This window comes from Rutidosis leptorrhynchoides, unplaced genomic scaffold (assembly GCF_046630445.1).
Source record: "Rutidosis leptorrhynchoides isolate AG116_Rl617_1_P2 unplaced genomic scaffold, CSIRO_AGI_Rlap_v1 contig602, whole genome shotgun sequence".
Taxonomy (NCBI): domain Eukaryota; kingdom Viridiplantae; phylum Streptophyta; class Magnoliopsida; order Asterales; family Asteraceae; genus Rutidosis; species Rutidosis leptorrhynchoides.
In genome coordinates, this window is record NW_027266824.1 from 23,818 (window position 1) to 31,836 (window position 8,019).

The following is an 8,019-nucleotide window of genomic DNA, read 5'->3' on the forward strand; positions in this document are numbered from 1 at the left end:
CATCCCAATTTATCGATCGGTCCCCTTTTGTCTATTCACTCTCTTCATGAGCAATTCATTCTTCGATCTTCCTCTTCTCATTTCCTCTCTTGGTCTTTTCATCTTCTTTCCACCCCACTTATATGTACTGATTAAATTGATATATATATATATATATATATATTATATTACTTACATCTCTAATTAACTATCATTTTTGTCGCTTTTTTTAAAACGACAATTAATTAAGAACGAAGAAATAACAATTTATTAGAGATGGAGAGAGTGTATCTTTATAGTCATGCATCGGGTAGCTTTTTGGCGAAAGAGACTGAATGCAGACATAATAAATTAGATACAAAACTCTATTTTCTAGCCTGTTATTTTTTCTCTTTTTTTGTTGATCAGATCATAACCATTCAATATTGCAGCTGTTAATTGTGATGTGCACTGAAAATTTTATAATCTTCAAAATTCGATATTTCCAATTAACAAGTTCTAGTGATAATGTTTTTAATAATATTGTAAATTAAATTAATAATACTCATTATTAAGTAAATTTTCTCTATTTTTTTTATTCTAAACTGTTAAATATAAAAATTTCAAATGCAAAATTAACCTTAACTCCATTAAAATGGAGTATTAATTGTCACAGGGTTTCCTATAGATTTGTATTTTCTTACTTATTTAAGAATCTTGTTAAATAGTACTAAGATTCCTAAAATGTCTATAGAAATGCAAATTGCATAAGAGACGGCATATGTTATTATATTGCGGGCATAGAGATGCGCTTAATCCAATTAAATTAATTAATCGGAACATAAAAGATAATTTATTTATTTTTTGATGTTATAAAAGATAAAAGATAAATTATTGGTGTAAGATACTGGTGATAGTTGATTAAACGAAATTAATGAATAAAACAAATACTACATACGTCATCTTTAAATGATTGAAACTATGAATGTCATAATCATAATACAAATGAAAATTTGCATTTTTAAAATCTGAAATTAGCTAACAAATTCATATTTTTATTTTTTGCCAACCGCACATATGAACTGTTAAATTTCTAACAAAATCATATCTATAATCAAAAATCGTTGACGTGTCATTATTACTCCGTTAACTCGTCCCACTTCTCTCCATATAAACTACACGTTAGATGTTGACTCATAAAAAATGACACATAAGCGTTGTGGCTGATTTTTTTTTTTCTAACCTCACACAATCTAAAAATGATGCCATTTCTGACTTACCCACAAAACGAACTAAGCGAAATCGAACAAAAAAAACCGAACCAAAATAATACCAAAACCTTCATATTCTTCTTTGATCTGCACAGATTCTGGGTTTGTTTTTCTCTTCATCATCTTCAATCTTCATCCTTACCCTAAAACCTCCAACCCACTTTCGATTAAAACCCAAATATGGAACATTTTTAATAATTTAGACCATATTGTACAAAATTGTATAACATAGTTACTGAAAATGAAATCCCTTCCTCGTGAATTCAAGTTACACAATCGCACATCGAACAACAATGACATGTATTCAGGCGATTTTGTCGGCAGCTCTGCCTATGCCGACGATGGATTTATGACTTCGCAGTCTGTGTACAGGGACTCGATACAAGCTTCTCTCCCGCCAAAGTTGTTAGAAATGTGTCCTTAGAACCAATGTGATTGGTTCGAGATTCGCTAGTATCTAGACATTTCTGTAATCTTATTTTGAATAGTAATGTAAACTAAATATTAGTATTTAATAAAAGCACTTCTTATCATTTTACTTGTTATAAATATATGTGATATATTTAAGTAATTTGATAAGGTCCTTAGATCAATGTGGCTCATGGAACATGGTTATGCATAGTGATGATAATCGTGGAATATGTTCTTTACAAGCCTAAATCTTAAATATACATAGTCATAGAATCATTGAGATGGGATATTAATGATTCGAATAGACTAGCACATATGATGCATTTTCAATTGGGAAGATATCTCATTCCATGGATATCAGTGTGGAGACACTAATGTGCATATGTGGGTGCTAGTTAGAGAACTAGTTCACTGTATTGAAAATAGGATTACTCTAAGTCGAAAATAGGATTCTCACGTTACAATTGTGTGTAATTAATCCTTAGACTTGAGACACCACGATAATCTTATATATAACAAGTTATATTTGTAATCACTACCCTGATCATAGCATCACTAAAGGGCGTGACTTCAACATTATTTGTTATACATGAAGATAAGTGTGTCAACAAAGGATTCATCAATTATCGAAAGGATAATGATGTCCTATGTTTTCATATTAGCCATGACTTAAAATTCTTGGCCAAGGTAATGTGGAAATTAGAGAAGAAGTTTTTTAATAACTTAAAGTTATGTGATTGAATAGATACATAGTCATTGAACTTATAGAGCTTCGACTAATCATTCACGCTCTAAGTTCAATTGGGACATAGATTGACGAAAGGATCGTATCACATGAAAATTGTAAGCGGAAAGGTTCACATTATATTCACTTATATCTAGGTCTTCATGGCTCGTTGCTAGACGATAACCATGACTTATAGAATACGATTCTATTACTAGCGTATTGGTGAACCTAAAGGGTCACACATGAAAAGAGAAACATATACCTCGGACATGATATTTTATTTGATTAGTCGTAAGTGTACGATTTAATTAAATTCAATTATTCTAAGTGTTAGAATCGAAATTGAAATCAGATGAAATAGATTCGATTCATAGTTTCAAGAGTTGAAATTGAGTGGAACTCAAATTATGCTTAAAGTATATTTTGACTATATTAAAGTAATATAATTAAACTATGTATTTTAATTAATAAGAATAATTAATGTACAAGTTGATTAGTGGTGGCGGTAGAAACTTTCTACACAAAGCCTCAAAGTCAAATTTTTATCTCATGTCTCTCTTCCTATTCGCCAATCTTTTGACCAAAACTAAAATAAGATTTAATTAGATATGTATGCATATATATGTCTATTGGTTCACGAGAGAAAGACATGAGATAGAGCATAAGAACAAAAACTTTCATTTAAGCTTTGGAAGCTCAAGAGCTTAGAAAAAAAATCGGTGAATTTTTCTTTGCTCATCAAATTGGAAGCTTAAGTTTTCTTGGTGACAAGGAGCATATATAAAAAGTAGAGGAAACATTAAAATTTGATTTTTTCAAAAATAATCTCTTATTCTCCTTCTCTTTTATTGAATTGATATGTTAAGTTGTTAACATATGATAATTAGTTAATCGTTGAAAGGAGTTTTGATGATTATATGGAGTTCTATGTTATTATCGTCTCAAAAAGAGTTTTGAGATATCATGTTTGTGAAATTATGTATATGTGATCTAACATAGCATATACATGAGTATGGATAATTTCTCTTGTGTGGATACCGTTAGAGGAGTCACACGTGAGGCTCTTAAACCTTTCCGTTTGAGAAACGGAAGTTAGGGTTTTGAACCCTTTGTTTTTCAGGTTGGAGACTTGAATGCAAGAAGGATTTATTTTTGTATTTGGATGTAATTTTCGAAAGGTGTAAATCAATATCGGATTGTATAATTTGGACATTGAATATTTATTCATGTGAATGGTCATGTCATTTATATGCTTTATATGATGATGCTTTTGTTGCATGTGAAATGCTAGATTGAATTAGAGTAATTCAATTACATGCTCGATACGACAATGCATGGATTTCTGTTGTGCGTTATCGAAGTAAAATTTAAAATTCCACCAATTAACACATTGCTTGGCTAAATTCAATGTCCACGTGGATGCGATCCTCCGAAAAGCAAGTCTCTATTGGTTTTATCTTGTGAAAGTTGATGTAACTTATCCTTGATTCGATTTGATTTGTTTTTTTACACAATGTTTCATTTTGAAGAGTTTAGGGTTTCGATTCAGTTCTTTTTTTTCCTTCTTGGAAATGTTATGTTTTTTTTTTTTTTGACAAATTCACAGAAATTGTAAGTCAAGGACACCTGCTTGTGTCGTGTACATGCATGAGAAGTTAGAACAAAGAGTTGATTAATCTTGCGATTGCTTGTATTTTGCACTGAAACTTGCTTTTGGCCTTACTTTATTCAAAATCAAAATCGTGACTCAAGGTCCTTGCTTCCACTGACTGATTAAAATTGGATTTGATTAATGTGATCTTCGAAATTTTCTAATTTAGGTGAAGATTGAAGATTATGAATAGAAAAACAAACCCATAATCTCTACAAATCGAAGAAGAAGATGAAGACTGTAGCTGAAAATCATTTTTGATTCAGTTCGTTCGTTTCGTCGGTAATACACAAACAACGTCATTTTTAGATTGGGTGAGGTTAGCTAAAGAAATTTCATCCACGAATAATGGTCATAAATTTATTATAAGTTTGCGTACCACCCTTGAATGTGACTTCAACTTCAACAGCTCCCTTTCGGTTTTGATTCCTAGGATTCGATTTTGAATTCTTGCCATATTATCCCTTAAAATTAGCACGGAATTTGAAATTTGAAGTGTCAATGACCGTTGGATTGACCAACCATTTTGAAGTTTCCTTCTCCACTTGAATTTTCTGAATTTCAGCCACTTTTATGGGTTCCGAATTAACTTCAATTCCCGACGCCAGAGACGCCTCTGACGTGAAATTTCGGCAACCAAAAGACAAGTCATTCCCAGGTTTTAAAAAGGGGCCATAACTCGTAACTTCCAATCTCGGAATATCACATTCATACACTACATGATTGAGTTTTCCACAGTAGTAATAAAAATTGGGTAGATTCTGATATTTGAACCAGGTCCACAATTTTGATAGACCAAGAGCTGTATCTGGAAAATTCAGGAGAGCACCCCTCCTAAATGGTGTTTCTAAATCAACAGACGCCTAGAAACGTAAAGATTTCCCCACGCAACCCCTTTGCTTATCCTATTCCAATCGACTTTACCTCCAAGTGCATTCCCCAGGACTTTCGCAACTGCATTAGCGATAAATTTAAATGGAAGTTTGCGGACCTCAATCCAAAACTAAGCCGAAGTGAAAGAATAGTCAACGGCAACATTCTTCCCCTCATAATTCCTGACCAACATGAGTCTTCTATCAATAGTCCACGTAACACCATCCAATGCACGTTGCTTGTAACACAAGATCTAAAAAGCCACAATGAAAACATTATCCCCCATGAGACTAATATGATATTCCCCATGTGGTTTCCAAATGCCCTTGATCCCTTTCCAAATTTGACTTATCGAAAACATATCCCTAGAGAAAATCTTAATCACAACAGCAAAATATCCATTTTGTTTGACTTCCTCCACCATCTGCCACCTGATCGTTTTTTGCTTTCCATGGAGTGTAAAATTACGGCAATATTCTCATCTCTTGCCAACACTAGCACTTTCATGAATGTGCCATGAATGGAGTTTGCATATGATGAGAATGGAGTTCCATGAATGTGCCAATTGTTTCATGTTTTCAAACTTGGACATTTCCAATTCCAGGAAGGCATATGCTAGAGAAAAGAAACTGTAATTTGAATGTGGCCTTATTTTTTGTTTAGTATTAGAAGTTTTATATTTTCTGAATGTTATGAACGCATGCCCTAGATCGATTTCCAGTTACTGAATCAGACCCGATGTCATTACTTATACAACTGATGCTCCATGTTGCTGAGCTTGTACCAAGACATCTGAGGAGAAACAAGAAGCAAGAGCCCAAGAAGCAAGAGACCACGTCTACATCGAATGCTGTAACTTCCAAGTTTTTAGACATTTAGATATTTTTTCTTGCATTCCGTGTTGTAGGTTTGGATTAGATAGTGTTGAAAATAAGCTTTCCTTTTATTATATTTGTTTTAAAACACTCAACACAAATTCATGATATACATCATTTGTTTGTATAGAATATAATTCATACATGACCTAATTTTATCTCTTGTAATATAGTTCATGACCAAGTAGATGTGTTATTGGAGAATGATCAAATTTGTTGATTTAGTGTTGTTTTGGGGAGAAAGCTTCCAACTGCACAGATTTATTAAGATAAGGGTATTTTGGTAATATGTGCATCAATCCCAAGCCTGAAACTTTCGTTCCAAAAGTTCGACGGGATTCGAGACGTTAATCCTATGAATTCAACACCACCATCCAATGGAATCACGTTTTTCCTCATCCGAAGCTCGAATCCTAGTTTGGTACTAATCGTAAACCCGTCTCGAATCCCATAAAACTCATTCATCAATCCAAACGACCCCTAATATTGCAAATACCAATTGTACAACCAAACATAATATTTCTAATTACACCATACTAATTACATGATCGCACGATGACTTCCAAACAGACTGTTAACATATATTTCTAATACAATTCTATCTATATCCTCGATGTTCGTTCTTCACTTATAACCTCTTAAGAAAATAAATGCTGAATCTATTCTAAGGGTCCGTTTGACATGATTTTTTTATTAAATATTTTTTTATTTTATAAAAAGAATAAATTTTAATAATAAGATAAATGAATGTTTGACAAATAATTATTTTTAATTAAATTTATATTTGATAAAATTATTTTTCAAAATCCACTTTATACAACTTCATTTTTATGATTTAAGTTAAAAGAAAAATTATACCAAACACGCGTATGTTGCAAAGTTAAAATAAGAAGATTATTTATTAAACAAATACAAGTGGCGAGTAGAAAAACAAATCCACAGCTGACATCACTCCATGCCCGAACTGAAAGAAAACAAAAATGAATCCAATTCAAGACCTGTATATATGCTATTATATAAATTTCCATTGGTGCGTGCTCAACAAACGCCTAAAGCTAAGCGTGATCACCCTCTTTTCCTTTTATATAATTAATCATTACTAGTTTCCATTTCTTTCTTTCTTCTTTGCTTGTATAGATAAGCTGCTATGCTAAGCTTGATAATATAATTCCGTGATTTCCTTTTGCTCTGCAACTCAATAAATCTCTCTCTCTCTCTCTCTGTCTCTCTCTCTGTGTCTTCCATATATGATTTAAGAAGGAATTCATCCAAAGCTCAGCTCAGCTCAGGCATCATCATCATCATCATCATCATCATCATCCTTGCAGGTCAATGTGAGTCTTATATTATGCTTGTAGTACTTTCTCTCTCTAGATAGACAAGCATTATAATCTATTTTACTTCATTCTTCTCATACTATGCTTGTACTTTCTCTCTAGATCTGTTGTCTTCCTGTTTCTTCAGGTTGCTTTCTTAATTATTTGGAAGCTCATATGATGCCTTCGTTAATTTTGATTTTGACCTTTATTAATTTATTCTGCAACTTTAGATTGTGTTAATTTGGTCAGTCACCGGACGGACCGGACAATTCCTTTGGATTTATTCTGAAATGCTTTTTTTTTCTTTGTTTTCGAAAAATAAAATAAAAAATACTGACAACATTATTGCTCTGCTGATTAATCTTTCTACTCAGTTTCTAGTTACAAGGTACTCGCATTTTGTATGTAAATTGCATAGAAAATGCGACAGTTAATTAGGAACAGAGGTAGTATTAATGTTGCCGCAGAAAATTTGTTGGTTTTTCTCTGTCATTTTGCATCTTTCCGAACCCAAAATTGTGGAATATCTATCTAGCAAGTTCAAATGGTTTTTTTCATGTGAATGTGACCATCCTAACTAGTAGAATGCTTTATCTTTCTCTTCCACTACACCTGATAGATAGTCATCTCTCATATATATGGAAATGTCTCAAATTCGATAAACTTAATTTTTCATGATAGATAAATATTTGGTTTGATTTGATTGGTGGGACTCGGTTTCAGGATAATATCCTAATGATATTTGTTTGTGAATTTTTCTTTTACAGGTTTTTTCTTGTCATAATGGGGTTGCCTACCATGGAATATACTAATACTTGAGACAAGGAATCATTAAACCAAAGTTTTCCCGAGATTGCAATGTAGGTGGTTAAAAGACTGCTGGTTTCAACATTTGACAGGTTTCTATTCTTCTTTATCTAAATATCCCTAAAAC